The sequence below is a fragment of the Carassius auratus genome, chromosome 6 (genome assembly GCF_003368295.1).
Source record: "Carassius auratus strain Wakin chromosome 6, ASM336829v1, whole genome shotgun sequence".
NCBI lineage: Eukaryota > Metazoa > Chordata > Actinopteri > Cypriniformes > Cyprinidae > Carassius > Carassius auratus.
Window position 1 is genome coordinate 4,446,368 of NC_039248.1, and position 10,135 is coordinate 4,456,502.

Below are 10,135 nucleotides of genomic sequence, written 5' to 3' on the forward strand. Positions count from 1 at the left end.
ATGGAAAGATAAATCATGGATTTAACTGATGAGGTAAAGTTTTATAAATGTTGTGTTTGTTGTCATAATTTTATTATATTGAATTAGACCTGAGTAATGGAAGGTTTACAACTAAATTGTTTAGTCATAGATGTCAGAATATTGGTCCAATGCGATGGTGTGATAACACAGCACAGTTTAAAGTGTTCAAATCAATAATAATAAATATTATTTTGAACTTAGGGTTAGGGTTATATACACTTGTGTACATTCAAACATAAAAATTGCGCATACATAGCAAACGCGTGTTCAACGATTTGCACGAGTAGATTACATACAAAGTCAATGCAAAGACGCAATCAGACTATGGATCAGACACGTCTAGAGACGCAATGCCCCGCGTTTGGCGTGTATGCCCCATAATACTAATCTTGTTGATCGTTATAAAAGCATATGTTTTCTGTAAAGATACGAATCCAAACAACTCACCTGTCGAGAAAAACACAAGCCTCTTTCTAGTTGAAGTTTGTCGTGAAGCTCTCTCCATCTAGAAAATGCAACACCGATATTGATCCTCGCTCTTTCTCTCCTCTTGTCCCAAACTCTTCTTGGGTCGTTTGGTTGGCCCGTATGCTTACGTTTACGGGAGCTGTCCTTGTCGACAGAACCAGTGGCAGACGGTAAACAGTAATTATGTTCCATAAATAAGTAACACAATCCACCATGAAACGTGCAAGAAGAAGTAAATAAGGAGCTGCTTGAAGCAAGCTAGTGGTTGGCTGGACGCTAGACTCTACACTAGGTTTCTACATCAGTAAAGGCGGTAACAAAGGGAAACTAACGTCACTGACAGGCGACTGCACTGCCCCGTGTCACTGTATAGAAAGGGGATTTTCTCATAATTTACAAGTAGTTGAAAACATTACAGATATTGTTAGTAGTCAGATGGACAAAACATATAACACTAGCCTAGTGGTTTTTGGATATTTTACTACAAATATCTTACAAATTGTACCTTTAAATAAATGCATCTGTTCAGACTGGCACAATCATTTGCATACCATCAGGTGTTGAGGTGAAATGTGTTCTAATCTAATTTTTGCTGCACTTTGAAGGCAACTGTCCAACCAAAAATTTGTTTAAATAAAAAAAGGAATGTGAACTTGGCTCATAGATTTTCCCGCTAAGAAATAGCAGAGAAAAATCCAGATCCATATTGTCCTATTGTCTATGTGTCATGGTGTGGGAGAGAAACATGTAACCAAGGAAGATACAATACAGTCTTTAATATTTCACAGAGGGGCGATCCACAGCAGGGTTAAAAAATACAAATATACACACACCAGGATAACAAAGATGTATTCCACAGTCTACCAGACAATACTGACATGTGACATTACTCCCCCCTTCCGGAAGGTGCGACCAAGGAGGACGGATGGAGGACGGATCCCCATGAGGGGTCCAGCAAACAGAGACTGTGGAGGAAGGAGCAAGGGAGGAGACGACGGAGGGAGGAGCCAGGAGGAACCAGGTGGGACCTAGGCCACAGCAGGAGGAGGACAGATCCCCGGGAGGGGTCCAGCAAACAGAGATTGTGGAGGAAGGAGCAAGGGAGGAGCCAACGGAGGGAGGAACCAGGTGGGACCTAGGCCACAGCAGGAAGAGGACGGATCCCCGGGAGGGGTCCAGCAAACAGAGACCATGGAAGAAGGAGCAAGGGAGGAGACCACGAAGGGAGGAGCAGGAGGAACCAGGTGGGACCTAGGCCACAGCAGGAAGAGGACGGATCCCCGGGAGGGGTCCAGCAAACAGAGACCATGGAAGAAGGAGCAAGGGATGAGACCACGGAGGGAGGAGCAGGAGAAGCAAGGTAGGACCTAGGGTACAGCCATGATGGCGGTCCACGGTGGAGCCGACGGGGATGAGGAGCCATGGTGGAGGGAGGGCCGATGACCCCAGGGGGCAGACCGACGGTGGCGAAGCAGGAGGAGGAGGAACCCGAAGCAGAGAGCCTATGAGCCAGGGTGACACCAAGGATCCGGAGGGCCAAGGCGGAGCAGATGGTGCTGGCGACAGAGGCAGAGATCCAGAAGGCTGTGGTGGAGCCGGTGCAACCGAGCACTGAGGTGGAGCCGGAGGGCAGGAGGAGCCTGACATAGCAAGAGGGACAGAGGGATGAGGTGAAGCCGGAGGAGTGGAGTCCCAAGGCAACGAATGGTCAACGACAGACTAAGGCGGAGCCAGAGAAACGAGGGAGCCCGGCGGAGCTGGTGGGCTGGTGGGCTGACAGACCACAGTGGAGACCCTCGGTGAATCCAAGACACAGATGGAGGGCTGAGGGTGAGCAAAGGGGCTGTCAGGTGACAGCGGTGGCAATGGTGAACCAGAGATGACAGAAGAACACAGACATATTCCATGGACGATACCAGACAACCAAACACTAAACACACTGCAACTTATATGGGGAACGTACATGAGGATAATTGATAAGGCCCACCTGAACATAATGACACAATTAATACAAGACAAAAACTAGTTCACACAGAGAACATGAGGAATGAAAACGTAACATAATGATTCCAGGGGCATGACATTATGGACTTTGACTTCCTTTCTTAATTTTGAGTTTGCGTTTTCTTTCAGCCCATTTGGCGATTTTATTCAAAAATGTGTGTTGGTTTAACCAAGTGGAAATGTTTAAATGCTTTCTCAGCTCCACCCATTTTTACATTCATTACAGATTCAATCCGAGGCACGATGGCTGCAGTAAGAGTGAGACAAAGTTGTGTGGCTGAGATTGATGAGAGGATGAATCAGCACATTGTGTAACTGCCTCTGAAGTGGCGCTGTGAGATGCGACTGTCTTGTGTGATGATGAGAGGGATCAGATCTCAGATTTGAGTCAACACTGAACAGCCTGAGCCGAGGGAAGCACACTCAAGGGAGGCACCTCAAAGTAATTAAAAATCAGAGCCAGAGATGTGTGTGTGTGAGAGAGAGAGAGAGAGCGAGAGAAGGAGAGGGGAAATGAGGAGGCAGAAAGACTGAGGGAGAAAGGTCATTTTGATTCTTACGTTCGCTGAGGGAGTTTTGGGTCAGAGGTGGGCGGCAGTTTGTCTAGAAAGCAAATCGCGGTGGTCTAGTTTACCAGTGGGTCTAATAAGGCAGTCATACTGTGCAGAAGGAAAGGACAATTCTGGGTTCTTTCAAATCTAATGTCTGTGGTACCACATCCGTGTCTTGTTGTCAAATAGCACTAGCAATAATATTGACTCATCCTGCGTCTGAAAAAACATGAAACATGTTTACAGGAATAGACTTCTAATGGAAGCTTACAGAGGAAATGGGCATAAATAAACACTTAAAATGTACAATAAAACTGTCTTACTGGTAAACCATAAGATTTTATGCTCAAGTGTATCATTACTGGAGGCAAATGCAGAATAATGATTATCTGTGCACAGGTTTCCCAAACAAACCTTCCCCCCTGTCTACCATTGATTAACATGTATAGTAAGATGTTGTTGAGTTTGTTTCTTCATTGGAACAGATTTCTAGAAATTTAGCATTACACCACATGCTCACTAATGGATCATATGCAGTGAATGGGTGCCGTCATAATGAGAGTCCAAACAGTTGAATAAAGCATCACAATAATCCACAAGTAATCCACACCACTCGAGTCCATCAATTAACATCTTGTGAAGATAGACATCTTGTTTAAATGTATCCAGTGGCAAGAAGTGAAAGGCTCATCAGCATAAGGCAAAAGGCCAACAGTATTGATACAAAAAATTCTTTAGCTGAAGTAATGTTTTGTCTATGATACTTGTTTAGAAACAATCACATCAAAAATGTTGTATACCTTATTTTCGAAACTGCTTATTCTAAAACATAAAATGCACATATTTTATTATATTGTAGGTGGTTTTTGGGAGGCATGAAACTAAGTTGTGTTTTTCCCTGTCTGTTGCCTTTGACATTAACGTTTCTGCCTTTTAACCCAGCCAACTTGATTTATAAGTATATATCCTTATAAAGTATTTTTCCTACATTAGTATATGTTAACTGTAAACATGTTTCTCCTTTATTCACACTGAGGGAGAATGACAATGCTTTATATGCATTTCAGAATATTCTTTATGAACTCCTGATAAACCCCACAGCACAGTCAATCAGCTCCGTTTCACAGCCAGGCCACTGATTCAGCTCATCTGGTGTTCATCTAATGCTTTGCACTCAGGAAGTACAATGCTCATACACAGAATCAATCATTCAATCCGACTGTGAGCCTGATTCAGATCGGCCAATGAAAGAGCACCGTGAGTCAGAGTCTCTATGCATTATGTACATTTCACTCTGCAAACAGAATGAGCAGCTGCATGTTTGATGAGTGGATGGTTAGTCACGATAAATTCTTTTGTTTAACAGGAATCTGTAGTGAGTCCATGAAAGTATAGGGGTCATACAGGAAGATGGATTTGTACAACAGACCGCTGCTTAGTGGTATATTTGTAGTGAGCATGTGTTAAGATAAGGTCCATTAATCTGTTGTATGATATCTGGCAGGACACCTTTAGAGGAACTGACTTGACAAGTCCACTTGCGATCAGCACCAGTTGGTTAAAAGTGTTTGCAAAAATGACTCAGAGAAGTTTCTTTCTTCTCATTAGAACTAATGTCTACTTGGCAGTAACTGCTGTGACTAATTCTGTCTGGTTATATGGATTACTGGCCAAAGAAATCCCTACGGATTCATTCATCACATTAGCATAAAAAGCCTCATATTCAGAATCATTTTCATAACAGACAATGCAGTCAAATCTAATTTGCAGTGTGAATAGTGCTTTTCTTTTCTCTTCTTTTATTTTATTAATTAATTTATTTATTTATTTCAGAATTAGCTCACAGCCCTTGGTCATTTTAGCAAACTCTGCATTGCTGAAAGACACTCAGTGAACTGCCTAGAACAGATTTCTCTCATTTACAACAGTCTGTCTTGTCTGGGATGTGGTAAAGAGCTTCTAATTGGGAGGTATTTACTTCATTTTAACTTTTTTCATGCACCGTCAGGTTTTATGCTCTCATGGGTAGCAGCTACAGAGGAAAGACAGCCACAGCAGTGTGATTAAATAATTCCAGACAAAATGCTTCACTGACGTAAGGGAAATAGCACATTATAATTTATTATAAAAAGTGTCATCATGCAATTAATATTCAGTCATTGAGGCACTGGGTTTGATACGCTCTTGAATGTGGTATTATTCCTTAGTTTGTGAGTGAGCTGCATTCAGATTTTGTCTCTGTACTGCATGACTGTGCAGTGACCTGCAAAGCTTTTTGCTGTACTCCTTTAGAGCTGTCAACATCTCTCCCACTGCAACACTTTAAAAACATCCTAAACTATCACAAAGAGCTTCTGTTCCCTAGTAGACATGGGGGCAATTGCTCACACAGGGTGAACAAACATGTATTCCTGCATCAAAATCATGGCATCAATGTAATAATTCACATTAGCTGCCCAGGATACTGAGAGATGGGCACTATCCTCATTATTGAGTGATGTGAACATGCAACAAACTAGTTATGAACATGCGAATTACCCATCTCAATGTGTGAGTCTGTGAGAAGCACGCCAGATGACTGCAACTGCATTCACAAAGCCAAAACTCTCTTTCCCTGTTCTATTCTTAGCTGCTGCTTGCACAGTGCATATAATATAAAGGCTGGTATGGTAGAAAATGGACAGGCTGGGAAATTAGCTAAGGTCTAATGACTGATGCTATCTCTCTGCACTTTGAGAACTAGCAGTCAGTAATTAGAGCTGGTAAATTAGACCCATTCAGGCTAAAGTCTGTCATTCATACAGTGCTTATGGAACAGCGCCTACATGCATTCTCTCTGCCTTTGATCTCAATCGAGACCTTTAGTCTGCTCATTCACAGTTATGATGGTGCCATCCAACCCCCTGCATTGAATGCTTACCATAATTCATGTATTTAGTCATCAGCAGATCTACAGCTTTTGAGTGAGACTGGTTTCAAATGACATTCAAAAGATTGGAATCATGAGAATTTTTTATGTTTTTGAAAATAATTATCTTGCAACAATGCTGGATTTAATTTATTTTAAACATTTATTTAAAATATGGTTAAAACAGTAATATTATTAAATATTTTAGCAATTTAAATAACATTTTCTGTGAATTCTGTGTTTTTGTAACATGGCGGTCGGTTTTGTGTTTTCATTGGTTCTAGTTATGCTCCCTGTGATCTAGTTTCCCTGTATTTTTTTTTTTTATTTCATTCATTTCCACCTGTGTTCATTAATTATGTCATTGGTCTTCATTCATTTAAGCCCTGGGTTCTCTTGAGATCCTTTTTCATGTATTGGTTTGAGTTTGTATTTGTATTTGTATGTTCTTCTTTTGATTCTCCTGTCCATTGTTTTGCAATTAAACACTATATTCATTCACTCAGACTTGTGCACTTCTTTACTGCCACATTCTGTTACAGAATACAGGACTGAAAAACTGTCTTTTGCAGTGTTCCTCTTTCTTTTATTTTTATTTTTATTTTTGGGGTGTCTGGGAAAGGTCTTCAAGGGGGTTTCGTCACCCTCGTGGAGTGGGTGCTGGAGAGTAATGATGGACTGTATTTCTCAATCTGTCCAGCTGAGGAGGACATCTCCAGCCCGACTCTTGAACCAGAGATTAGCCAGCCGTCATCCTGCCTGGAACAAATGCCTGAGCCCACTGTAGACGGAGAGCATGAGCCTGCTGCGACACATGAGCCAGCGAATAAAACTGCTTATGAGCCGATCATCGCCCCGGAGCCTGAGCATCTAGATGTGTCTGAGCAGGTTTGTGAGCCAGCAACATCGCCCGTCCCAGAGAGAGTACTGGTAGAGATTGAGGGCTTGGAGGGAAGCGGGGCTCCCGTCACTGAGGGTGAGCTACAACTGGCCTCTTGATGCCATTAGGAGGAACTAATGGACATTTTTCAAGCGGATTTGATTGACTGGTTTGGAAAAGTTGCCCCCAGTTCCCCTGAACCTCCATTATTTCCTATATCTCCTGAGTCTCTGCTGTTTCCGTCCAGCCCTCCTGTGTCTCCTATGCTCCCTGTGACTCTTAAGCTCCCACCCATCCTACCTCTCCCACCTCCTCTTATGCCACCCAGTTCCTCAGCCCTAGCTCCGCTGGTGCCTGTCAGTCCCTCAGCTCATTCTCAGTCAGTGCCTCCAACGGTCCTGAATTCCACCTCGGTCTTTCGACCCATCGGCTCCGCCTTGGTATGAGCTTCCTCTTCTCCACCATGGCCCATCATCCCACTTGCTCCACTAGGCTCCCTCATCCCTATGCTGCCTCGGAACTCCACTCCTCCAGCCTTGCTTCATCACTACATCCCTCTGGCTCTGTCAAGCTCCTTATTCCCTCTGGCTCCACCTTAGTCCTCAGTCGCTCCAGCTCCACTGCATTCTTCTGGATCTGCCTTAGCCTTGGCTCTCTGAATCCTCTGTGTTGCCCTGGCTCTCCATCTGCTTGGCTCCACCTTGACCTCCACCTCCATTTCCATTACTCATCCCCAGGGTGTTGTGAGTCATCTTTCCACCATGGCTCCTCTCTGTCTTATCCAGGATGGTTTCTGGCTCTACGCCTGGCTCCTCCTGCTCCTGGCTTCCCCTTTGACTTACTTTTTGTATAAAAAAAATTGACTCTGTTGTCTCTTTTGTGAATATCATGTGTATGTGAAAGTTTCAGCCATTTGAATTTGGCTATGCATGTGTGCATCTCTTTTGCATGAATTGTCATTGAGACCAGTCGAGCTCCATATTTGATCCTAAGGGTGGGGTTGTTAGTGTCCTGTTAGAACGATGTTTTGCATGATCTACGACATTCCAATTGGTCATGGTGACAAAATATAGAATAAAACAAATCCTTGATTAAGTGGTAAATGTGTAGAGATAAACGGTAATTCTAAACAAACTTAAAGTTAGAAAATTTTGGTGGCATTTTAAATAGAAACAGATAATTGATTCTGACATTCAGAAAGAATTTTATAAACCACCACGTATACATTTTATGTAAATTAACTCTCAGCTATAGAAAATTTGACCTTTTAAACTTCTAAAATTAAAAAATAATAATAATACTGGGAAATGTAATTTATTGTGGCAGATCTTATCAACTCTTATCATATTGGTTTTGTCCCAACTTTCAAATATGACTTTTGAAGTTCAAATGAAATAAAGGCAACAATTAGTTAGTTAATAAAACAGTTAGTTGAAGCGAAATGTCAAATGTTGACCTTTTAAATTAACAACTATTGCATGCTGTAGAAAACGCCGTAACACTGTTCTCTTTGATGCTCCTAACAGACTGACGTCTCCTTCACATTATAAAACCTTGAGCAGTCAGGCCACCTTCATCAAAAACAGATAATGTGCTGTATCTCAGTATTTATAGATTCTGTGCCGGGCTCCATATGCAGATTGAGCAATTGACCTGCTCCGACCTTGTGTGAATGTCCAGACTACACTAGTGCCCTTCCTTGGAGCAATGACAGGTGCCTTCACACTTTTTATTCTCCGTTTCCATTATTCTCTTTTTCTTTATCCATTCACTCAACTGTTATGCAACTTCTTAATTATAATTATACGCCTCCTACTTTGCAATCATAACTCCTCTACTAGGCTTTTCAACTAATTTATTACACCCCATCCAAAGAATCAAAACTGTTGTACTCTGCCCCTCCTTCCCTCTCGTCATAACTTTTCTTATGCACCTCCTTCTCTACAGCCATTGACTGCTCAACTACACCTCCTTTTTATTATCTCATTTTCTCAGCTGTACCTCCTTCTGTATTATCATAACTTCACCTTCCCTTTTAGAACAATTTCTCCTTCACTGTACCTCCTTCCCTTTAATGATAAGTTATCTTATGCACCCCCTTACCTCCTTCCTTCTAATCCTATTTCTTCTACTGCTCTCTTCCCTCTAATCATAATTCTTCTATTGCACCTCCTACCCTCTCATTATCTCTCTCTTTTGTACTTCACCATCTTTTCTATAATCAAAACCCTCTCACCTCTGCACCTTACCCCCTCTAATAATAGCTTCCTTCATAACTCCCTCTTATCCTAATTGTAATCCCCTAGCCTCTAACATAACTCCTCTAACACACTTCCTTCTTTATAGCTATTATTTTTCAACTACACCTCCTCTTTTATAATTAACACCTCTCTGCACTGCACCACCTTCCCTCTAAGCATATCTTGTGTATTGTGCCTCCTCTTTTTTATAACTCCTCAAGTGTACTTCCTTTAATCATTACTGTTCTGCTGCACCTCCTTCCTCTGCAACTCATTATGTTCCTTCTCCTTTATAGCCATTACTCCTAAATTACACCTCCTTTTTATCATTAACTCTTCTTGTCTGCTGTGCCTCCTCTCTAATCAGAAACCAACTGCTGCACCTCCTTCTTTAAAACAATAACTTCTCTACTATACTTCCTTCCCTCTAATCATAGCTCCGTTTATGCTCCTCCTCCTCTATAGCGTTAATCCACATTTACACTTCCTTCTTTATAATGATTAACTCCTCTGGTGCACCTTTTTCTATCGAATCATATTTCAGCTACTGCACCTACTTCCTTAAAACTAAAACTCCTGCCCTCTAATCATATCTCCTGCATTCTGCCTTTTCTTTTATCACAACTCCACAACTGCAAATATCTTAATCATTACTCCTCTACCGCACCTCCTTCCTTCTAAACAAAACTTATTTTGCTCCTCATTCTCTATAACATTACTCCTTAATTACACCTACTTTTTATATCTATGAACTCTGCTATAGCACCTCCTTCTCTCCAATCTTAACACCTGTATTGTGCCTTTGTCTTTTATCATAACTCAGCAGCTGCTCCTTTCCCTCAAATTATAACTATTTTTTTCCCTTTTATAATACCCACTCTACTGCCTTGTCCTTCAATTGTAAGTCTTATACTGCACATATTTCTCTGCTGCCATAGCTCCTCTCCTCGCCTCCTTCCTTCTAATTTAATTTCTTTTAATGCACCCCTTCCCCTTTAAAAATAATTTCTCTATTACACCTCCTGCCATCTGATCATAATTTCTCTTCCCTATAATCATATCA